General features: G+C 42.0%; 42 non-coding genes across 42 annotated transcripts; all 42 read right to left on the bottom strand.

Annotated features, from left to right (window-relative positions):
- Positions 1-7,543: 7,543 nt before the first annotated feature.
- On the bottom strand, positions 7,544-7,624 carry TRNAL-UAG (transfer RNA leucine (anticodon UAG)). Its single transcript has one exon. It is a non-coding gene; the product is annotated as a tRNA-Leu (tRNA).
- A 70-nt stretch (positions 7,625-7,694) lies between these two features.
- TRNAL-UAG (transfer RNA leucine (anticodon UAG)) lies at positions 7,695-7,776 on the bottom strand. The gene has a single exon. It is a non-coding gene; the product is annotated as a tRNA-Leu (tRNA).
- A 526-nt stretch (positions 7,777-8,302) lies between these two features.
- Positions 8,303-8,384, bottom strand: TRNAL-UAG (transfer RNA leucine (anticodon UAG)). The gene has a single exon. It is a non-coding gene; the product is annotated as a tRNA-Leu (tRNA).
- A 222-nt stretch (positions 8,385-8,606) lies between these two features.
- On the bottom strand, positions 8,607-8,688 carry TRNAL-UAG (transfer RNA leucine (anticodon UAG)). Its single transcript has one exon. It is a non-coding gene; the product is annotated as a tRNA-Leu (tRNA).
- A 503-nt stretch (positions 8,689-9,191) lies between these two features.
- TRNAL-UAG (transfer RNA leucine (anticodon UAG)) lies at positions 9,192-9,273 on the bottom strand. Its single transcript has one exon. It is a non-coding gene; the product is annotated as a tRNA-Leu (tRNA).
- Positions 9,274-9,343: 70 nt separating this feature from the next.
- Positions 9,344-9,425, bottom strand: TRNAL-UAG (transfer RNA leucine (anticodon UAG)). Its single transcript has one exon. It is a non-coding gene; the product is annotated as a tRNA-Leu (tRNA).
- A 222-nt stretch (positions 9,426-9,647) lies between these two features.
- TRNAL-UAG (transfer RNA leucine (anticodon UAG)) lies at positions 9,648-9,729 on the bottom strand. The gene has a single exon. It is a non-coding gene; the product is annotated as a tRNA-Leu (tRNA).
- A 222-nt stretch (positions 9,730-9,951) lies between these two features.
- TRNAL-UAG (transfer RNA leucine (anticodon UAG)) lies at positions 9,952-10,033 on the bottom strand. Its single transcript has one exon. It is a non-coding gene; the product is annotated as a tRNA-Leu (tRNA).
- A 362-nt stretch (positions 10,034-10,395) lies between these two features.
- TRNAL-UAG (transfer RNA leucine (anticodon UAG)) lies at positions 10,396-10,477 on the bottom strand. The gene has a single exon. It is a non-coding gene; the product is annotated as a tRNA-Leu (tRNA).
- A 70-nt stretch (positions 10,478-10,547) lies between these two features.
- TRNAL-UAG (transfer RNA leucine (anticodon UAG)) lies at positions 10,548-10,629 on the bottom strand. The gene has a single exon. It is a non-coding gene; the product is annotated as a tRNA-Leu (tRNA).
- A 70-nt stretch (positions 10,630-10,699) lies between these two features.
- Positions 10,700-10,781, bottom strand: TRNAL-UAG (transfer RNA leucine (anticodon UAG)). The gene has a single exon. It is a non-coding gene; the product is annotated as a tRNA-Leu (tRNA).
- A 362-nt stretch (positions 10,782-11,143) lies between these two features.
- TRNAL-UAG (transfer RNA leucine (anticodon UAG)) lies at positions 11,144-11,225 on the bottom strand. The gene has a single exon. It is a non-coding gene; the product is annotated as a tRNA-Leu (tRNA).
- Positions 11,226-11,295: 70 nt separating this feature from the next.
- TRNAL-UAG (transfer RNA leucine (anticodon UAG)) lies at positions 11,296-11,377 on the bottom strand. Its single transcript has one exon. It is a non-coding gene; the product is annotated as a tRNA-Leu (tRNA).
- Positions 11,378-11,447: 70 nt separating this feature from the next.
- On the bottom strand, positions 11,448-11,529 carry TRNAL-UAG (transfer RNA leucine (anticodon UAG)). The gene has a single exon. It is a non-coding gene; the product is annotated as a tRNA-Leu (tRNA).
- A 362-nt stretch (positions 11,530-11,891) lies between these two features.
- Positions 11,892-11,973, bottom strand: TRNAL-UAG (transfer RNA leucine (anticodon UAG)). Its single transcript has one exon. It is a non-coding gene; the product is annotated as a tRNA-Leu (tRNA).
- A 70-nt stretch (positions 11,974-12,043) lies between these two features.
- Positions 12,044-12,125, bottom strand: TRNAL-AAG (transfer RNA leucine (anticodon AAG)). The gene has a single exon. It is a non-coding gene; the product is annotated as a tRNA-Leu (tRNA).
- A 70-nt stretch (positions 12,126-12,195) lies between these two features.
- TRNAL-UAG (transfer RNA leucine (anticodon UAG)) lies at positions 12,196-12,277 on the bottom strand. The gene has a single exon. It is a non-coding gene; the product is annotated as a tRNA-Leu (tRNA).
- A 70-nt stretch (positions 12,278-12,347) lies between these two features.
- On the bottom strand, positions 12,348-12,429 carry TRNAL-UAG (transfer RNA leucine (anticodon UAG)). The gene has a single exon. It is a non-coding gene; the product is annotated as a tRNA-Leu (tRNA).
- A 70-nt stretch (positions 12,430-12,499) lies between these two features.
- On the bottom strand, positions 12,500-12,581 carry TRNAL-UAG (transfer RNA leucine (anticodon UAG)). The gene has a single exon. It is a non-coding gene; the product is annotated as a tRNA-Leu (tRNA).
- Positions 12,582-12,650: 69 nt separating this feature from the next.
- TRNAL-UAG (transfer RNA leucine (anticodon UAG)) lies at positions 12,651-12,732 on the bottom strand. Its single transcript has one exon. It is a non-coding gene; the product is annotated as a tRNA-Leu (tRNA).
- A 222-nt stretch (positions 12,733-12,954) lies between these two features.
- Positions 12,955-13,036, bottom strand: TRNAL-UAG (transfer RNA leucine (anticodon UAG)). Its single transcript has one exon. It is a non-coding gene; the product is annotated as a tRNA-Leu (tRNA).
- A 222-nt stretch (positions 13,037-13,258) lies between these two features.
- Positions 13,259-13,340, bottom strand: TRNAL-UAG (transfer RNA leucine (anticodon UAG)). Its single transcript has one exon. It is a non-coding gene; the product is annotated as a tRNA-Leu (tRNA).
- A 70-nt stretch (positions 13,341-13,410) lies between these two features.
- On the bottom strand, positions 13,411-13,492 carry TRNAP-UGG (transfer RNA proline (anticodon UGG)). The gene has a single exon. It is a non-coding gene; the product is annotated as a tRNA-Pro (tRNA).
- A 221-nt stretch (positions 13,493-13,713) lies between these two features.
- On the bottom strand, positions 13,714-13,795 carry TRNAL-UAG (transfer RNA leucine (anticodon UAG)). The gene has a single exon. It is a non-coding gene; the product is annotated as a tRNA-Leu (tRNA).
- A 70-nt stretch (positions 13,796-13,865) lies between these two features.
- TRNAL-UAG (transfer RNA leucine (anticodon UAG)) lies at positions 13,866-13,946 on the bottom strand. Its single transcript has one exon. It is a non-coding gene; the product is annotated as a tRNA-Leu (tRNA).
- A 70-nt stretch (positions 13,947-14,016) lies between these two features.
- TRNAL-UAG (transfer RNA leucine (anticodon UAG)) lies at positions 14,017-14,098 on the bottom strand. Its single transcript has one exon. It is a non-coding gene; the product is annotated as a tRNA-Leu (tRNA).
- Positions 14,099-14,320: 222 nt separating this feature from the next.
- TRNAL-UAG (transfer RNA leucine (anticodon UAG)) lies at positions 14,321-14,402 on the bottom strand. Its single transcript has one exon. It is a non-coding gene; the product is annotated as a tRNA-Leu (tRNA).
- A 681-nt stretch (positions 14,403-15,083) lies between these two features.
- TRNAL-UAG (transfer RNA leucine (anticodon UAG)) lies at positions 15,084-15,165 on the bottom strand. Its single transcript has one exon. It is a non-coding gene; the product is annotated as a tRNA-Leu (tRNA).
- Positions 15,166-15,235: 70 nt separating this feature from the next.
- On the bottom strand, positions 15,236-15,317 carry TRNAP-UGG (transfer RNA proline (anticodon UGG)). Its single transcript has one exon. It is a non-coding gene; the product is annotated as a tRNA-Pro (tRNA).
- Positions 15,318-15,387: 70 nt separating this feature from the next.
- Positions 15,388-15,468, bottom strand: TRNAL-UAG (transfer RNA leucine (anticodon UAG)). Its single transcript has one exon. It is a non-coding gene; the product is annotated as a tRNA-Leu (tRNA).
- A 70-nt stretch (positions 15,469-15,538) lies between these two features.
- TRNAL-UAG (transfer RNA leucine (anticodon UAG)) lies at positions 15,539-15,620 on the bottom strand. The gene has a single exon. It is a non-coding gene; the product is annotated as a tRNA-Leu (tRNA).
- Positions 15,621-15,690: 70 nt separating this feature from the next.
- Positions 15,691-15,771, bottom strand: TRNAL-UAG (transfer RNA leucine (anticodon UAG)). Its single transcript has one exon. It is a non-coding gene; the product is annotated as a tRNA-Leu (tRNA).
- Positions 15,772-15,841: 70 nt separating this feature from the next.
- Positions 15,842-15,923, bottom strand: TRNAL-UAG (transfer RNA leucine (anticodon UAG)). Its single transcript has one exon. It is a non-coding gene; the product is annotated as a tRNA-Leu (tRNA).
- A 1,137-nt stretch (positions 15,924-17,060) lies between these two features.
- TRNAL-UAG (transfer RNA leucine (anticodon UAG)) lies at positions 17,061-17,142 on the bottom strand. Its single transcript has one exon. It is a non-coding gene; the product is annotated as a tRNA-Leu (tRNA).
- Positions 17,143-17,363: 221 nt separating this feature from the next.
- Positions 17,364-17,444, bottom strand: TRNAL-UAG (transfer RNA leucine (anticodon UAG)). The gene has a single exon. It is a non-coding gene; the product is annotated as a tRNA-Leu (tRNA).
- Positions 17,445-17,513: 69 nt separating this feature from the next.
- Positions 17,514-17,595, bottom strand: TRNAL-UAG (transfer RNA leucine (anticodon UAG)). The gene has a single exon. It is a non-coding gene; the product is annotated as a tRNA-Leu (tRNA).
- Positions 17,596-17,970: 375 nt separating this feature from the next.
- Positions 17,971-18,051, bottom strand: TRNAL-UAG (transfer RNA leucine (anticodon UAG)). Its single transcript has one exon. It is a non-coding gene; the product is annotated as a tRNA-Leu (tRNA).
- Positions 18,052-18,121: 70 nt separating this feature from the next.
- TRNAL-UAG (transfer RNA leucine (anticodon UAG)) lies at positions 18,122-18,203 on the bottom strand. The gene has a single exon. It is a non-coding gene; the product is annotated as a tRNA-Leu (tRNA).
- Positions 18,204-18,426: 223 nt separating this feature from the next.
- TRNAL-UAG (transfer RNA leucine (anticodon UAG)) lies at positions 18,427-18,508 on the bottom strand. Its single transcript has one exon. It is a non-coding gene; the product is annotated as a tRNA-Leu (tRNA).
- A 223-nt stretch (positions 18,509-18,731) lies between these two features.
- TRNAL-UAG (transfer RNA leucine (anticodon UAG)) lies at positions 18,732-18,813 on the bottom strand. The gene has a single exon. It is a non-coding gene; the product is annotated as a tRNA-Leu (tRNA).
- Positions 18,814-18,882: 69 nt separating this feature from the next.
- TRNAL-UAG (transfer RNA leucine (anticodon UAG)) lies at positions 18,883-18,964 on the bottom strand. The gene has a single exon. It is a non-coding gene; the product is annotated as a tRNA-Leu (tRNA).
- A 524-nt stretch (positions 18,965-19,488) lies between these two features.
- Positions 19,489-19,569, bottom strand: TRNAL-UAG (transfer RNA leucine (anticodon UAG)). The gene has a single exon. It is a non-coding gene; the product is annotated as a tRNA-Leu (tRNA).
- Positions 19,570-19,787: the final 218 nt, after the last annotated feature.

Raw genomic sequence — 19,787 nt, 5'->3', positions numbered from 1 at the left:
TGTAATTCTCGAGCTCACTGTTTGTCTTTGTCCGTTGGCCGTTTTAAATCTTCATCGTCGCTTGACCATTCAATTATTTTAAATCAACGTTACTAGAAAGGGTAACGCGTCGCTGTCGATCAGTCCTTGCATAATGTCTGATAATGTTAAACACCAGGTGGTATTGCAATATAGGCGAGCTACGCCCGCTATATACATGGCTTTCTTTAAATACCATCTAGATAAGGACTGTCGAAAGTGAGTCTTTTCTTTAGGGCACGGTCTATTTATTCGCGTGATTTGTAGCAGGCATAGTTTAAAACACATATCCAAGACACGTCTATAGAACGTTTCTTCGTGAAAACAATATCCCCCGTAATACCAATAACGCGCCGCACATTTCACCGAAGCGTGATGTATGGGTCCGTACGGACACTCTATTTTAGAAAAGGTTTGCGGAGGAACTATCCACGCTGTAAATCTACTCATTCGGACCGAGCTATTGTTTTGGGGGTTGTTAATAGTCGTAAAAAATTGGGTTACGCTGACAAAAACGCGAGCTTGGAAAAGGTGTTTAGAAATTAAACGCAACGCAAACTGGACATGGGGTTTTTCCAGGATTCTGTGTTGGCGAAATAGTCTCTACCAGCATAAATCCTCCAAAGCATTGAAGGTATAATCAACGGCCATATTGTATTGTATTTCGTATGTTTCTATTCTATCGCGTTCTTTTCGCTCCTGTACGCAAAATGAGTTTGAAAACCAAAACTTGTCCGCGTTGGGGCTAAACCACCAGCTAGTAAAGATACCATCGTTTTCGACTTTAAAAAACATATGGTCCGTGTAATTGGAACAACCCCTAACGAGAGCATGGAGTAAATCCGCGTTAGGTCGGTAGTGGTGATTATAGACATCTTGAATTGTAAACACTAAGAAAGAGGCATTGTAAGCTCATGTTAATTTACGCCAAATGTTCCTTTTCTGCGCGTCCGTTAAAGTATTTTTATCCCAAACATCTCTAAATAAATCATCCCAAGTAAAATCCTTTAAATCAGGATTGTCGTAGAGCTTTCTATTCACCCTCCATATCATCGAGCGACCACAAGGAATTAAATTAGACATTATACTTACAAGTGTTTAAGAGCTTGTAAAGCGAAAGAGAGCGTCTAGAAAATTTTCGAATGAAGAAAGTATCGAGACTCTGGTCTTTAAATACTCCCAAAAAATTGATATTTTTTATACCCCCCAAAAATACATTTTTATTTATTGTGGAGTTGATACTAAAAACTATAAAGGATAATGCCATACCTGCCTATATAAAAAATACCCCTATAGTTTAATATTAATATACAATTATTTAGATTTATATCATATTAAAAAAACATTTTTCTCCCTCCCAAAATAATTACTTTTAACCTTCATTAAAATTTTTTCTTTATATAATGCGATCTTATGTGAATTATTCAAATTAAATTATTTAGAACACGCCCAAACAAGCTTTTGCATACGAATAATATTTGTCCCCTCGGGCTTCTATCAAAGTAACTCCTTTTTAACCTTTTATATAACACGATCTCTTTGAATTATTTGCATACGAAAAAATCTTAGACCTCGGAGAGATTTCTAATTTTATGCCTAATTAACTTTTTCCTATTTATTGAATTTTAAAATCTTGAAAGTATTGGCTTATTCAAATTTAACTATTCGAAACACGCCCAAACAAGCTTCTGCATACAAAAAAACTAGGACCTTGAGCTAAATAGAGATTTCTAACTTTATAAATATATATGTAAAAGTCAATTATGAATTTATTAGCGGAAAGTTTAACATCTTCTCCTCCCATTATACAAGGTGTTTTTTCGCTTGCCATAAATCAAAATGTGTGAGTTAATACTCGAAAACCTGAGAAACACACGAAACAGTGTTACAATTAATTTGTCATATAGGACATGTCAAGAATTTTCTCTATTATAGTCGCTTTGTTTTTTTTCACCTTTTAGCCACAAAAAATATCAGGATTTTTTTCTTTTGCGTTACCTTAGAGTAATATGTCAAAGTACATAACTTGTCAAAAATGATTGGCTAGCTTATTTTAATATTTATCTACTTTTCTAGTCATGTTTCTTATTTGTTTGGAAGGGTAACGGTTGCTTATTTTGGTATATTTATAAACATTATCTCTAGAAGGACTATAATTAAGTCACAATGAATTATCCTATAATATTTTTTACTTAGAGGCATGTATACTTATTACAGACTCCAAAGATAGCTCTAGTATAAAAATAGAAAAGGAAACAGATTTATTTAACACGTTAATTTTACAGCTTAAAAAATAAGCCACTAAGTAACAGTTTTTTAAGACACCCTCCACTCTCTACAGCATATTCAATTTAGTCACCTCTATGATTGACGTAATTCTCATTGGCATCAATTTCAGAGGTTTGCCTCTAGCATAATATTCAGCTGGGATTCCTTGTAATAGAAAAAAATTGGACCGGTAAGCAATCTATGGGTGATTTTTTTTTAATCGAGACACATCCTTCCTCTCAATGTAGGTATTTTATCCCTTTCTTTGACCAGCCCAGCGTGTAACTTTAAACCATTCTTAGGTCTTTTGTAACGAGGTACGGAAATATTTCACTCCTCCCTCTCAAGGTTATTTGCGAGTCTTTCGCCGCTAAGAGAGAGAAAGTAAATTACGCGGAAAAAAACTGGCTTTCTGTAGTGGGGAAAAAAGAAAATCAAGGTGAGTACAAGACTAGACGTAAAAAAAGGGTTGGGGGGACCTAATTTTTTGACGGTATATATACTGGTTTTTTAAATGTTAACAATTTAAACTCTTTGAGACCCTGAAGGCGTCTCTCTTTACAATCGGTGAGTAACGGGGTAGAATCTCTTATTTTTGCCGCGGAAGTTAAAGAAATATATTTGGACTTAGCAATATATATTTGTGAGAAAATTTTCTTGAATATTTAAGTTGAATTTGACGGCCGCGCATTACGATCTTGTTGGCGGTACTTTAACGCCATCGTTAACCCGTAAAAAGCGATAACGAGGGCCTCATCACTTCTAAAATTATGGATTCGCAGCCAAATGTTTTCTATATTAAAAGTTTTCAAAAACACAGGAATTATTTAATGACTAAGTTCCGAAGCGTGACTCGGTATGTACAGCCACTTGCTATGTACCAGACTTTAGCTAATCTATTTTTTTTGTTGCAGCCCGCTTTTTGAGGATTATTAATATTTTGTCAATATTAATTTCTCCGGGAATTACGCGAGCCCCCCAATTGGTTATCATTTACCTTTAATCTATGAGTTTTAATGGGCAAGGAAGCGAGTTTCTTGCCACATAATGGGGTTTTTTTGTAAAAGCTTTACAGAAAATCTTTTTATATGTGACAAAAAACCCGCTTGTTTACTTGTCAAGATTCATAAACCAGGGGCCCAATGAGGGTTCTTTGGTGGCTCTCGTAAAATAATTGGGGACTGCTGAAATAAGGGGGAATCCTGCTCTGCCTTACGCATTCTTGATGCAGATTAAATGTTTTGAGTTTTCGGAATGTGGACCTGGATTTTCCCTTAAAGATCGTACTAATTGGCTAATATTTGAGTTTTTTTTCGCCTGACGAAAGGATGAAAATATTAGTTTCCCCGTCTTATTTGTCGTTGTTAGAGGTAAAAAAATGTATAAAGATTTATTCTGTATCTAGTTTAAAACTCTAGTCTCGTTAAAATTGATAAAAAGCTTCCGGAAATATCTCTCACTGAAGCCGCGAAGAATGACCTTCTTTTTTTTTAGAATCTCTTTTTTTTTGCCCCTGGCTATATTGAGGCGAGTAAAACTCGCGCAAATCCAAATTTCTCTCTCTCTTAACGGCTAAATGGAAAATCTAGGTATTTAGAAATGAATTGTTTTGTATAGATATATGGACACTTTAAAAACACAAATAACGCCTTTGTTTGGCTACTCATTTGTTTATTTTGTATTCAATTTTTGTACAAGACGTAAGAGTAAATATCTTTTGTTTTTTAAAATGTGTGTCTGTTTTTTCATTAACTTTTGGCTTTGAAGGGAAAAAGTTTGATTTGGCTCAAAATCAAGTTTTTTTGCCGGCGAATAATAAAAGGCCATAAATTGCTGGCGGGAAAATTTAAACAGCGACGGTCTGTACGTGTTCGAGTTAAGGCAAACGTACTTAAATTGGTTACCCCTATTAATGGCGTAAATGGTCGGATCTACGTACAATTAATTAAACAGTAACACCCTGTATACGAATCCAGGTTAATCCGAGCTTGCTTATTTGTACACCGGGATTTGAACTCGCTACGTCTTCGTTTACAGCATGAGAAAACCTTGCTTTTCGTCAACTAACCACTGGCAACGTTTATTTTCGCTAAGCCAACAGGCACACCCTAGTTAAAACATCATCCTTGGAACATCTACATGGGTAAGTAATCAAACGGTAGCAGGTACATAAGTAATCCACCCATTATTAGTCCAATCAAAGGGGGGTAAATCTATACTTGGACGAAACTTGGTTGGACCAGACATAATTAAGTACAGTTTAAGGCATAAAATAACAGGGTGAAAGGCAGGGATTGAACTTGTTTCGGGTTTTTTTTATTGGGCTGCAACCTCTACATCGATAAGCCTAGACTGATCCGGGCTAGTTTCGATTTGTTCAATGGGTAAATTCCCTTAATAGTTACTAAAATAGCCCGCTAGAAGCCATGGCTCGTATAATTATATAATTAATATATTTTAGTTTTGGTTTGAGTCTGAGTCTGGAGGATGACGTCATAGTCACCCAGGTTGAAAGCACCCTCTACGACTAGGGCTGGTCCGGACTTGTTTTAATTGATTATATGGGTAAATTACCTTATTAGTTACTAAAATAATCCGCTAGAAGGAGGGGCTGGTTGTAAGTTTTTTAAATTTGGTACCCTTTACTAGTAGGGCTGGTTCGAACTTGTTCATGACCATTGAACGGGTCACAGCTATTAATGGTTACTAAAATAGTCCGCTAGAAGGCGGGGCTGGAGAGAAGTTTTTTAAATATGGCGCCAATAATTTCATATTAGTTTGAGTTGGAAGGATGACGTCATGGATGCCCAGGTTGAAAGCAGCTTTACCAGTAGGGCTGGTAGTCCGAGCTTGTTTGGAGGGTTATTAATTAGGTCATTTCCCCTTAATAACACGCTGAAAGGTAGGACTGGAGGTAAGATTTTTTAAAGTCCGGGCTGGTTTGGGTTTATTAAAGGGGTACCGCCCATTACTAGCACCCTAGCAGGCAGGGTAAGATTGGGGGATGACGCCAAGGTTGAATATAGCTTGTTTTTGTTTTGATTAAGAAGATGACGTCATGGGTGTTGAAAATAACACAAGGTAGGAACTCGTGGTAGTCTGGAGCTATTAAAAGGGGGTAAAACCCCCTTAATAGCATGGTGGAAGGCAGGGTAAGTCAGGTAGGATTTTTTATGGTCCAATCTTTGGTTGGAGGGTTAATCCGGGCTTGTTTGGGGAAAAATGGGTTAAACCCACCCCCGTTAATATTCATAGACGGCGACATAGCACGGTGGAAGGCAGGGTATGTCAGGTAAGATTTTCTCATACAATAACGTAATCTTGGGTCTTAAATTTAAACGGGATCTTGCAAAAAGAACTACACCCTCCGAGGGTTAGCCGAGCTTGTTTTGGGGGAAAAATAGGTAAAACCCCTCTAAAGAGTCATAGCATGGTGGAAGGTAGGGTTCATCAGGTAGGAATTTAGCTTAATCTTTGGGTGGAAATTTTGGTTTGAGTTTGGTAGAGGGCGGCCATCTTGGGTGGTGGCCATCTTGGATCTCTGCGCATCTGTATAGTCCCTACTACTGGCGTTTCCATTTTTATCTTTCGAACCTTCGTACTTTTGCGGTATTAACTGTACTCTTCTAACGTCCCGGCCAACATTCATTAAATATTGTTCAGGTACCTGTATTTCGAAAGAGTTACAGGTATTGTCTATTACGGTTGAAATTTTTGGTGTTAATATTTCCGATAAACCAATTTCCCAATCGTTTGAAAGAATAATTGGTTTACCTAATTTCACCGTGAAAGACGATTGTGAATTATCGGGATATTCATCAGTTTTATCACTTAACAGAGTAACGAAAAAAGAATTGACCGACATAATCGATATTTTATTTAATAATGAATGAGGATTTACACGTTATCCAATTTTATTTAGAAATAAAAGGTTGAACTCGATGTGATGGTTAGAGTGGGGTTCGATCTCGCGACCTATTGATTGGCGAAAAAACGCGCTAACCACTACACCGAGAGCAACCTTAATCGCTTCCTACGTTATAGAGAAGATTACATTAACATATTCTTGGAAATAAAACGGGTAAATGTTCATGATGAAAACTATCGGGAGTACCGAATTTACTCATTTGTTCCTGTATGTATTTTATAAAGTCATTACCGTAAAATTCGGCTTTTTCTTCTAAACACAATGGCGCCAGTGAATCCGTTTCCGGGGCTTTGGCTCTTGGTTGATTTATACCGTGACCCAATCGGGTAAATAACAGTCCATCATCTAATTCCTCCAAAATAATGGCACTTCTAGGTAATAAGAATCGTTTCAAAATTTCCACCTGATTCTGGTACTCGATATCTTTTGTTGAGGCTCTCTATCTTTAAACATCGGGCATTTCTTCGTAACACGAGCGATTTTCCCACTTTCAGATACTCGGTGTTCGAAACATATTGTATACATAGTGCATTGATCTAAAAGATACGCGACCATATATTGGAAATCCTCGCGCCCTTTGAATCGCTGATACGTCACTATATAACGCATTGGGTGTAAAAAGATATCCATTAGAACTCACTGCTCTCTTCAAGGCGAATAACCGAGATAAAAAGAGATCACTCTCTTATCAGACAAACTCTAATTTAACTCTGACGATTACGTCACGAATAAAGAGAGACAAGTTCACGCCTTAACCCTTTAACCAATTAACAAAGACCTAATCAATTAACGACCCCCAATATCGACCAATAAACGAAGTTAGAGAAACCCACCCGGATAAAAAACCGACTTTTCCCCCATTCTAGACTCACGCGTAAGTCTCGCGCGAGTCTAAAGCGCTAGAAGGCTGGCGGTACATTTTAATAACCTAGTTAACACTCCATAACTCAGGTGGTTTACTACTAACGTCACCTCAGACTAGTAAGCAAATGGTTCATATTATTAATCGAAGAAAACAAAAGAAGCTGATAGAGGTGGGATTCGATCCCACGCCCCGAACAGACTGGTGCCAAAAATCTCCGCCTTAAACCATTCGGCCACTCTAACTGGGAATCAGAAGTCATCTCAGACTTATAAGCAAAAGCTTCATATTATTAATCCTAGAAAACAAAATAAACTGATGAAGGTGGGATTCTAACCCACGCCCCCGATGAGACTGGTGCCCTAAACTAGCGCTTAAGACCACTCGGCCACTCTACCTGAAAGCAATAGCAAGCTCAGTCTATTAAGCAAAAGCTTCATATTATTAATCTTAGAAAACAAATAGGCTGATAGAGGTGGGATTCGAACCCACGCTCCCGAAAATTTGGTGCCTAAAACCAGCGCCTTAGACCACTCGGCCACTCTACCTGGAAACAAACGTCACCTCATGCTAACAAGCAAAAGATTCATATTATTAATCCTAGAAAACAAAATGGACTGATAGAGGTGGGACTCGATCCCACGCCCCCGAAGAGACTGGTGCCTAAATCCAGCGCCTTAGACCACTCGGCCACTCTACCTGGAAACAAACGTCACCTCAGACTAATAATAAAAAGCTTCATATTAATAATCCTAGAAAACAAAATAGGCTGATAGAGGTTAGATTCGAACCCACGCCCCCGAAGAGACTGGTGCCTAAAACCAGCGCCTCTGACCACTCGGCCACTCTACCTGGAAACAAACGTCACCTCAGACTAGTAAGCAAATGGTTCATATTATTAATCGAAGAAAACAAAATAAGCTGATAGAGGTGGGATTCGATCCCCCGCCCCGAACAGACTGGTGCCAAAAATCACCGCCTTAAACCATTCGGCCACTCTAACTGGGAATCAGAAGTCATCTCAGACTTATAAGCAAATGCTTCATATTATTAATCCTAGAAAACATAATATGCTGAAAGAGGTAGGATTCAAACCCACGCCCCCGAAAAGACTGGTGCCTAAAACCAACGCCTTAGACCGCTCGGCCACTCTACCTGGAAACAAACGTCACCTCAGACTAATAAGCAAAAGATTCATATTATTAATGCTAGAAAACAAAATGGACTGATAGAGGTGGGACTCGATCCCACGCCCCCGAAGAGACTGGTGCCTAAAACCAGCGCCTTAGACCACTCGGCCACTCTACCTAGACACAAACGTCACCTCAGACTAATAAGCAAAAGATTCATATTATTAATGCTAGAAAACAAAATGGACTGATAGAGGTGGGATTCGAACCAACGCCCCCGAAGACAATGGTGCCTTAAACCAGCGTCTTAGACCACTGGGCCACTCTACCTGGAAACAATAGACACCATAGACTAATAAGAAAAAGCTTCATATTATTAATCCTAGAAAACAAAATAGGCTGGTAGAGGTGGGATTCGAACCCACGCCCTCGAAGAGACTGGTGCCTAAAACCAGCGCCTTAGACCGCTCGGCAACTCTGCCTGGAAACGAAACTCACATCATACTAATAAGCAAATGGTTCATATTATTAATCGAAGGAAACAAAACAAGCTGATAGAGGTCACGCCCCGAACAGACTGCTGCCAAAAATCAGCGCCTTAGACCACTCGGCCACTCTACCTAAAAACAAACGTCACCTCAGACTAATATGCAAAAGATTCATATTATTAATGTTAGAAAACAAAATGGACTGATAGAGGTGGGATTCGACCCCACGCCCGCCGAAGACAAAGGTGCCTTAAACCAGCGTGTTAGACCACTCGGCCACTCTACCTGGAAACAATAGACACCACAGACTAATAAGAAAAAGCTTCATATTATTAATCCTAGAAAACAAAATAGGCTGATAGAGGTGGGATTCGAACCCACGCCCCCGAAGAGACTGGTGCCTCTTAGACCACTCGGCCACTCTACCTGGAAACAAAAGTCACCTCAGACTAGTAAGCAAATGGTTCATATTATTAATCGAAGAAAACAAAACAAGCTGATAGAGGTGGGATTCGAACCCACGCCCCCGAAGAGACTGGTGCCTAAAACTAGCGCCTAAGACCACTCGGCCACTCTACCTGAAAGCAATAGCAAACTCAGTCTATTAAGCAAAAGCTTCATATTATTAATCTTAGAAAACAAAATAGGCTGATAGAGGTGGGATTCGAACCCACGCCCCCGAAGAGACTGGTGCCTAAAACCAGCGCCTCTGACCACTCGGCCACTCTACCTGGAAACAAACGTCACCTCAGACTAATAAGCAAATGGTTCATATTATTAATCGAAGAAAACAAAATAAGCTGATAGAGGTGGGATTCGATCCCCCGCCCCGAACAGACTGGTGCCAAAAATCACCGCCTTAAACCATTCGGCCACTCTAACTGGGAATCAGAAGTCATCTCAGACTTATAAGCAAAAGCTACATATTATTAATCCTAGAAAACATAATATGCTGATAGAGGTAGGATTCGAATCCACGCCCCCGAAGAGACTGGTGCCTAAAACCAGCGCCTTAGACCACTCGGCCACTCTACCTAGACACAAACGTCACCTCAGACTAATAAGCAAAAGATTCATATTATTAATGCTAGAAAACAAAATGGTCTGATAGAGGTGGGATTCGAACCAACGCCCCCCGAAGACAATGGTGCCTCAACCAGCGTCTTAGACCACTGGGCCACTCTACCTGGAAACAATAGACACCATAGACTAATAAGAAAAAGCTTCATATTATTAATCCTAGAAAACAAAATAGGCTGATAGAGGTGGGATTCGAACCCACGCCCTCGAAGAGACTGGTGCCTAAAACCAGCGCCTTAGACCGCTCGGCCACTCTGCCTGGAAACGAAACTCACCTCATACTAATAAGCAAATGGTTCATATTATTAATCGAAGAAAACAAAACAAGCTGATAGAGGTCACGCCCCGAACAGACTGCTGCCAAAAATCAGCGCCTTAGACCACTCGGCCACTCTACCTAAAAACAAACGTCACCTCAGACTAATATGCAAAAGATTCATATTATTAATGTTAGAAAACAAAATGGACTGATAGAGGTGGGATTCGACCCCACGCCCCCCGAAGACAAAGGTGCCTTAAACCAGCGTGTTAGACCACTCGGCCACTCTACCTGGAAACAATAGACACCACAGACTAATAAGAAAAAGCTTCATATTATTAATCCTAGAAAACAAAATAGGCTGATAGAGGTGGGATTCGAACCCACGCCCCCGAAGAGACTGGTGCCTAAAACCAGCCTCTTAGACCACTCGGCCACTCTACCTGGAAACAAAAGTCACCTCAGACTATTAAGCAAATGGTTCATATTATTAATCGAAGAAAACAAAACAAGCTGATAGAGGTGGGATTCGAACCCACGCCCCCGAGGAGACTGGTGCCTAAAACTAGCGCCTAAGACCACTCGGCCACTCTACCTGAAAGCAATAGCAAACTCAGTCTATTAAGCAAAAGCTTCATATTATTAATCTTAGAAAACAAAATAGGCTGATAGAGGTGGGATTCGAACCCACGCCCCCGAAGAGACTGGTGCCTAAAACCAGCGCCTTAGACCGCTCGGCCACTCTGCCTGGAAACGAAACTCACCTCATACTAATAAGCAAATGGTTCATATTATTGATCGAAGAAAACAAAACAAGCTGATAGAGGTCACGCCCCGAACAGACTGCTGCCAAAAATCAGCGCCTTAGACCACTCGGCCACTCTACCTAAAAACAAACGTCACCTCAGACTAATATGCAAAAGATTCATATTATTAATGTTAGAAAACAAAATGGACTGATAGAGGTGGGATTCGACCCCACGCCCCCCGAAGACAAAGGTGCCTTAAACCAGCGTGTTAGACCACTCGGCCAATCTACCTGGAAACAATAGACACCACAGACTAATAAGAAAAAGCTTCATATTATTAATCCTAGAAAACAAAATAGGCTGATAGAGGTGGGATTCGAACCCACGCCCCCGAAGAGACTGGTGCCTAAAACCAGCCTCTTAGACCACTCGGCCACTCTACCTGGAAACAAAAGTCACCTCAGACTATTAAGCAAATGGTTCATATTATTAATCGAAGAAAACAAAACAAGCTGATAGAGGTGGGATTCGAACCCACGCCCCCGAGGAGACTGGTGCCTAAAACTAGCGCCTAAGACCACTCGGCCACTCTACCTGAAAGCAATAGCAAACTCAGTCTATTAAGCAAAAGCTTCATATTATTAATCTTAGAAAACAAAATAGGCTGATAGAGGTGGGATTCGAACCCACGCCCCCGAAGAGACTGGTGCCTAAAACCAGCGCCTTAGACCGCTCGGCCACTCTGCCTGGAAACGAAACTCACCTCATACTAATAAGCAAATGGTTCATATTATTAATCGAAGAAAACAAAACAAGCTGATAGAGGTCACGCCCCGAACAGACTGCTGCCAAAAATCAGCGCCTTAGACCACTCGGCCACTCTACCTAAAAACAAACGTCACCTCAGACTAATATGCAAAAGATTCATATTATTAATGTTAGAAAACAAAATGGACTGATAGAGGTGGGATTCGACCCCACGCCCCCCGAAGACAAAGGTGCCTTAAACCAGCGTGTTAGACCACTCGGCCAATCTACCTGGAAACAATAGACACCACAGACTAATAAGAAAAAGCTTCATATTATTAATCCTAGAAAACAAAATAGGCTGATAGAGGTGGGATTCGAACCCACGCCCCCGAAGAGACTGGTGCCTAGAACTAGCGCCTAAGACCACTCGGCCACTCTACCTGAAAGCAATAGTAAACTCAGTCTATTAAGTAAAAGCTTCATATTATTAATCTTAGAAAACAAAACAGGCTGATAGAGGTGGGATTCGAAACCACGCCTACGAAAAGACTGGTGCCTTAAACCAGCGCCTTAGACCACTCGGCCACTCTACCTAGAATCAAACGTCACCTCATACTAATAAGCAAAAGATTCATATTATTAATATTAGAAAACAAAACAAGCTGATAGAGGTGGGATTCGAACCCACGCCCCCGAAGAGACTGGTGCCTAAAACCAGCGCCTTAGACCACTCGGCCACTCTACCAGGAAACAAAAGTCACCTCAGACTAATAAGAAAGAGCTTCATATTATTAATCCTAGAAAACAAAATAGGCAGATAGAGGTGGGATTCGAAACCACGCCCCCGAAGAGTCTGGTGCCTAAAACCAGCGCCTCAGACCACTCGGCCACTCTACCTGACAGCAATAGCAAACTCAGTCTAATAAGAAAAACCTTCATATTTTTAATCTTAGAAAACAAAATAGGCTGATAGAGGTGGGAGTCGAATCCACGCCCCCGAAGAGACTGGTGCCTAAAACCAGCGCCTTAGACCGCTCGGCCACTCTACCTGGAAACAAAAGTCACCTCATACTAATAAGCAAATGGTTCATATTATTAATCGAAAAAACAAAACAAGCTGATAGAGGTGGGATTCGAACCCACGCCCCCGAAGAGACTGGTGCCTAAGACCAGCGCCTTAGACCACCCGGCCACTCTACCTGGAAACAAAAGTCACCTCAGACTAATAAGAAAGAGCTTCATATTATTAATCCTAGAAAACAAAATAGGCTGATAGAGGTGGGATTCGAATCCACGCCCCCGAAGAGACTGGTGCCTAAAACCTGCGCCTTAGAACACTCGGCCACTCTAGCTAGAAACAAACGTCACCTCAGACTAATAAGCAAATGGTTCATATTATTAATCGAAGTAAACAAAACAACCTGATAGAGGTGGGATTCGAACCCACGCCCCCGAAGAGACTGGTGCCTAAAACCAGCGCCTAAGACCACTCGGCCACTCTACCTGGAAACAAAGGTCACCTCAGACAAATAAGAAAGAGCTTCATATTATTAATCTTAGAAAACAAAATAGGCTGATAGAGGTGGGATTCGAAACCACGCCTACGAAGAGATTGGTGCCTTAAACCAGCGCCTTAGACCACTCGGCCACTCTACCTGAAAGCAATAGCAAACTAAGTTTATTAAGCAAAGGCTTCATATTCTTAATCTTAGAAAACAAAATAGGCTGATAGAGGTGGGAGTCGAATCCACGCCCCCGAAGAGACTGGTGCCTAAAACCAGCGCCTTAGACCGCTCGGCCACTCTACCTGGAAACAAATGTCACCTCATACTAATAAGAAAATGGTTCATATTATTAATCGAAGAAAACAAAACAAGCTGTTAGAGGTGGGATTCGAACCCACGCCCCCGAAGAGACTGGTGCCCAAAACCAGCGCCTTAGAACACTCGGCCACTCTAGCTACAAACAAACGTCACCTCAGACTAATAAGCAAATGGTTCATATTATTAATCGAAGTAAACAAATCAAGCTGATAGAGGTGGGATTCGATCCCACGCCCCGAACAGACTGGTGCCTAAAACCAGCGCCTAAGACCACTCGGCCACTCTTCCTGGAAACAAAGGTCACCTCAGACTAATAAGAAAGAGCTTCATATTATTAATCCTAGAAAACAAAATAGGCTGATAGAGATGGGATTCGAACCCACGCCCCCGAATAGACTGGTGCCTAAAACCAGCACCTTAGACCACTCGGCCACTCTACCTGGAAACAAAAGTCACCTCAGACTAATAAGAAAATGGTTCATATTATTAATCGAAGTAAACAAAACAAGCTGATAGAGGTGGGATTCGATCCCACGCCCCGAACAGACTGGTGCCTAAAACCAGCGCCTTAGACCACTCGGCCACTCTACCTGGAAACAAAGGTCACCTCAGACTAATAAGAAAGAGCTTCATATTATTAATCCTAGAAAAGAAGATAGGCTGATAGAGGTGGGATTTGAACCCATGCCCCCGAAGAGTCTGGTGCCTAAAACCAGCGCCTTAGACCACTCGGCCACTCTACCTGGAAACAAAGGCCACCTCAGACTAATAAGAAAGAGCTTCATATTATTAATCCTAGAAAACAAAATAGGTTGATAGAGGTGGGATTCGAATCCACGCGCCCGAAGAAACTGGTGCCTAAAACCAGCGTCTTAGACCACTCGGCCACTCTACCCGAAAACAATGGCAAACTCAGTCTATTAAGCAAAAGCTTCATATTATTAATCTTAGAAAACAAAATAGGCCGAAAGAGGTGGGATTCGAATCCACGCTCCCGAAGAGACTGGTGCCTAAAACCAGCGCCTTAGACCACTCGGCCACCCTACCTAGACACAAACGTCACCTCAGACTAATAAGCAAAAGATTCATATTATTAATGTTAGAAAACAAAATGGACTGATAGAGGTGGGATTCGACCCCACGCCCTCCGAAGACAAAGGTGCCTTAAAATAGCGTCTTAGACCACTCGGCCACTCTACCTGAAAGCAACAGCAAACTAAGACTATTTCGCAAAGGCTTCATATTTTTAATCTTAGAAGACAACAATAGGCTGATAGAGGTGGGATTCGAATCCATGCCCCCGAAGAGACTGGTGCCTAAAACCAGCGCCTTAGACCACTCGGCCAACCTACCTAGACACAAACGTCACCTCAGACTAATAAGCAAAAGATTCATATTATTAATGTTAGAAAACAAAATGGACTGATAGAGGTGGGATTCGACCCCACGCCCTCCGAAGACAAAGGTGCCTTAAAACAGCGTCTTAGACCACTCGGTCACTCTTCCTGAAAGCAATACCAAACTAAGTCTATTAAGCAAAGGCTTCATATTTTTAATGTTAGAAAACTGAATAGGCTGATAGAGGTGGGATTCGAATCCACACCCCCGAAGAGACTGCTGCCTAAAACCAGCGCCTTAGACCGCTCGGCCACTCTACCTGAAAGCAATAGCAAACTAAGTTTATTAAGCAAAGGCTTCATATTTTTAATCTTAGAAAACAAAATAGGCTGATAGAGGTGGGAGTCGAATCCACGCCCCCGAAGAGACTGGTGCCTAAAACCAGCGCCTTAGACCGCTCGGCCACTCTACCTGGAAACAAATGTCACCTCATACTAATAAGAAAATGGTTCATATTATTAATCGAAGAAAACAAAACAAGCTGTTAGAGGTGGGATTCGAACCCACGCCCCCGAAGAGACTGGTGCCCAAAACCAGCGCCTTAGAACACTCGGCCACTCTAGCTAGAAACAAACGTCACCTCAGACTAATAAGCAAATGGTTCATATTATTAATCGAAGTAAACAAAACAAGCTGATAGAGGTGGGATTCGATCCCACGCCCCGAACAGACTGGTGCCTAAAACCAGCGCCTAAGACCACTCGGCCACTCTACCTGGAAACAAAGGTCACCTCAGACTAATAAGAAAGAGCTTCATATTATTAATCCTAGAAAACAAAATAGGCTGATAGAGGTGGGATTCGAACCCACGCCCCCGAATAGACTGGTGCCTAAAACCAGCACCTTAGACCACTCGGCCACTCTACCTGGAAACAAAAGTCACCTCAGACTAATAAGAAAATGGTTCATATTATTAATCGAAGTAAACAAAACAAGCTGATAGAGGTGGGATTCGATCCCACGCCCCGAACAGACTGGTGCCTAAAACCAGCGCCTTAGACCACTCGGCCACTCTACCTGGAAACAAAGGTCACCTCAGACTAATAAGAAAGAGCTTCATTTTATTAATCCTAGAAAACAAGATAGGCTGATAGAGGTGGGATTCGAACCCATGCCCCCGAAGAGTCTGGTGCCTAAAACCAGCGCCTTAGACCACTCGGCCACTCTACCTGGAAACAAAGGCCACCTCAGACTAATAAGAAAGAGCTTCATATTATTAATCCTAGAAAACAAAATAGGTTGATAGAGGTGGGATTCGAATCCACGCGCCCGAAGAAACTGGTGCCTAAAACCAGCGTCTTAGACCACTCGGCCACTCTACCCGAAAACAATGGCAAACTCAGTCTATTAAGCAAAAGCTTCATATTATTAATCTTAGAAAACAAAATAGGCCGAAAGAGGTGGGATTCGAATCCACGCTCCCGAAGAGACTGGTGCCTAAAACCAGCGCCTTAGACCACTCGGCCACTCTACCTAGAAACAAACGTCACCTCAGACTAATAAGCAAAAGATTCATATTATTAGTGTTAGAAAACAAAATGGACTGATAGAGGTGGGATTCGAGCCCACGCCCTCCGAAGACAAAGGTGCCATAAAACAGCGTCTTAGACCACTCGGCCACTCTACCTGAAAGCAATAGCAAACTAAGTCTATTAAGCAAAGGCTTCATATTTTTAATCTTAGAAAATAAAATAGTCTGATAGAGGTGGGATTCGAATCCACGCCCGCGAAGAGACTGGTGCCTAAAACCAGCGCCCTAGACCACTCGGCCAATCTACCTAGAAACGAACGTCCCCTCATACTAAAAAGCAAAAGATTCATATGAATAATGTTAGAAAACAAAATGGACTGATAGAGGTGGGATTCGACCCCACGCCCCCCGAAGACAAAGGTGCCTTAAACCAGCGTCTTAGACCACTCGGCCACTCTACCTGAAAACAATAGCAAACTCAGTCTATTAAGCAAAAGCTTCATATTATTAATCTTAGAAAACAAAATAGGCCGAAAGAGGTGGGATTCGAATCCACGCTCCCGAAGAGACTGGTGCCTAAAACCAGCGCCTTAGACCACTCGGCCACTCTACCTAGAAACAAACGTCACCTCAGACTAATAAGCAAAAGATTCATATTATTAATGTTAGAAAACAAAATGGACTGATAGAGGTGGGATTCGAGCCCACGCCCTCCGAAGAAAAAGGTGCCATAAAACAGCGTCTTAGACCAATCGGCCACTCTACCTGAAAGCAATAGCAAACTAAGTCTATTAAGCAAAGGCTTCATATTTTTAATCTTAGAAAACTAAATAGGCTGATAGAGGTGGGATTCGAATCCACACCCCCGAAGAGACTGGTGCCTAAAACCAGCGCCTTAGACCGCTCGGCCACTCTACCTGGAAACAAAGTCACCTCATACTAATAAGGAAATGGTTCATATTATTAATCGAAGAAAACAAAACAAGCTGATTGAGGTGGGATTCGAGTCCACGCCCCCGAAGAGACTGGTGCCTAAAACCAGCGCCTTAGACCACTCGGCCACTCTACCTGGAAACAAAAGTCACCTCAGACTAATAAGGAAGAGCTTCATATTATTAATCCTAGAAAACAAAATAGGCTGATAGAGGTGGGATTCGAACCCACGCCCCGAAGAGACTGGTGCCTAAAACCAGCCTCTTAGACCACTCGGCCACTCTACCTGGAAACGCAAGTCACCTCAGACTAATAAGCAAATGGTTCATATTATTAATCGAAGAAAAAAAACAAGCTGATAGAGGTGGGATTCGAACCCACGCCCCCGAAGAGACTGGTGCCTAAAACCAGCGCCTTAGACCACTCGGCCACTCTACCTAGAAACAAACGTCACCTCAGACAAATAAGCAAAAGATTCATGTTATTAATGTTAGAAAACAAAATGGACTGATAGAGGTGGGATTCCACCCCACGCTTCCCGAAGACAAAGGTGCCTTAAACCAGCGTCTTAGACCACTCGGCCACTCTACCTGAAAACAATAGACACCACAGACTAATAGGAAAAAGCTTCATATTATTAATCCTAGAAAACAAAATAGGCTGATAGAGGTGGGATTCGAACCCACGCCAACGAAGAGACTGGTGACTAAAACCAGCCTCTTAGACCACTCGGCCACTTTACCTGGAAACACAAGTCACCTCAGACTAATAAGCAAATGGTTCATATTATTAATCGAAGAAAACAAAACAAGCTGATAGAGGTGGGATTCGAACCCACGCCCCGAACAGACTGGTGCCTAAAACCAGCGCCTTAGACCACTCGGCCACTCTACCTGGAAACAAAGGTCACCTCAGACTAATAAGAAAAGGCTTCATATTATTAATCCTAGAAAACAAAATAGGCTGATAGAGGTGGGAATCGAATCCACGCCCCCGAAGAGACTGGTGCCTAAAACCAGCGCCTTAGACCACTCGGGCACCCTACCTAGAAACAAACGTCACCTCAGACTAATAAGCAAAAGATTCATATTATTAATGTTAGAAAACAAAATGGACTGATAGATGTGGGATTCGACCCCACGCCCTCCGAAGACAAAGGTGCCTTAAAACAGCGTCTTAGACCACTCGGCCACTCTACCTGAAAGCAATAGCAAACTAAGACTATTAAGCAAAGGCTTCATATTTTTAATCTTAGAAAACAAAATAGGCTGATAGAGGTGGGATTCGAATCCACGCCCCCGAAGAGACTGGTGCCTAAAACCAGCGCCTTAGACCACTCGGCCACCCTACCTAGAAACAAACGTCACCTCGGACTAATAAGCAAAAGATTCATATTATTAATTTTAGAAAACAAAATGGACTGATAGAGGTGGGATTCGAGCCCACGCCCTCCGAAGACAAAGGTGCCTTAAAACAGCGTCTTAGACCACTCGGTCACTCTACCTGAAAGCAATACCAAACTAAGTCTATTAAGCAAAGGCTTCATATTTTTAATCTTAGAAAACTAAATAGGCTGATAGAGGTGGGATTCGAATCCACGCCCCCAAAGAGACTGGTGCCTAAAACCTGCGCCTTAGACCACTCGGCCACTCTACCTAGAAACAAACGTCACCTCAGTCTAATAAGCAAAAGATTCATATTATTAATGTTAGAAAAAAAATGGACTGATAGAGATGGGATTCGAACCCACGCCCCCGAAGAGTCTGGTGCCTAAAACCAGCGCCTCAGACCACTCGGCCACTCTACCTGACAGCAATAGCAAACTCAGCCTATTAAGAAAAAGCTTCATATTATTAATCTTAGAAAACAAAATAGGCAGATAGAGGTGGGATGCGAATCCACGCCCCCGAAGAGACTGGTGCCTAAAACCTGCGCCTTAGAACACTCGGCCACCCTACCTAGAAACAAACGTCACCTCAGACTAATAAGCAAATGGTTCATACTATTAATCGAAGTAATCAAAACAAGCTTATAGAGGTGGGATTCGATCCCACGCCCCGAACAGACTGGTGCCTAAAACCAGCGCCTTAGACAACTCGGCCACCCTACCTAGAAACAAACGTCACCTCAGACTTATAAGCAAATGGTTCATGTTATTAATCGAAGTAAACAAAACAAGCTGATAGAGGTGGGATTCGATCCCACGCCCCGAACAGACTGGTGCCTAAAACCAGCGCCTTAGACCACTCGGTCCTACTACCTGGAAACAAACGTCACCTCAGACTAATAAGCAAATGGTTCATATTATTAATCGAAGTAATCAAAACAAGCTGATAGAGGTGGGATTCGATCCCACGCCCCGAACAGACTGGTGCCTAAAACCAGCGCCTTAGACCACTCGGCCACTCTACCTGGAAACAAAGGTCACCTCAGACTAATAAGAAAGAGCATCATATTATTAATCCTAGAAAACAAAATAGGCTGATAGAGGTGGGATTCGAGTCCACGCCCCCGAAGAGGCTGGTGCCTAAAACCAGCGCCTTAGACCACTCGGCCACCCTACCTAGACACAAACGTCACCTCAGACTAATAAGCAAAAGATTCATATTATTAATGTTAGAAAACAAAAT

This window comes from Phalangium opilio, unplaced genomic scaffold (genome assembly GCF_054372755.1).
Source record: "Phalangium opilio isolate 3A_F unplaced genomic scaffold, DU_Popi_V2 ptg000040l_1, whole genome shotgun sequence".
NCBI lineage: Eukaryota > Metazoa > Arthropoda > Arachnida > Opiliones > Phalangiidae > Phalangium > Phalangium opilio.
Note: the sequence above shows the minus strand (reverse complement) of the source record. Positions and strands in the feature narration are given on the sequence as shown.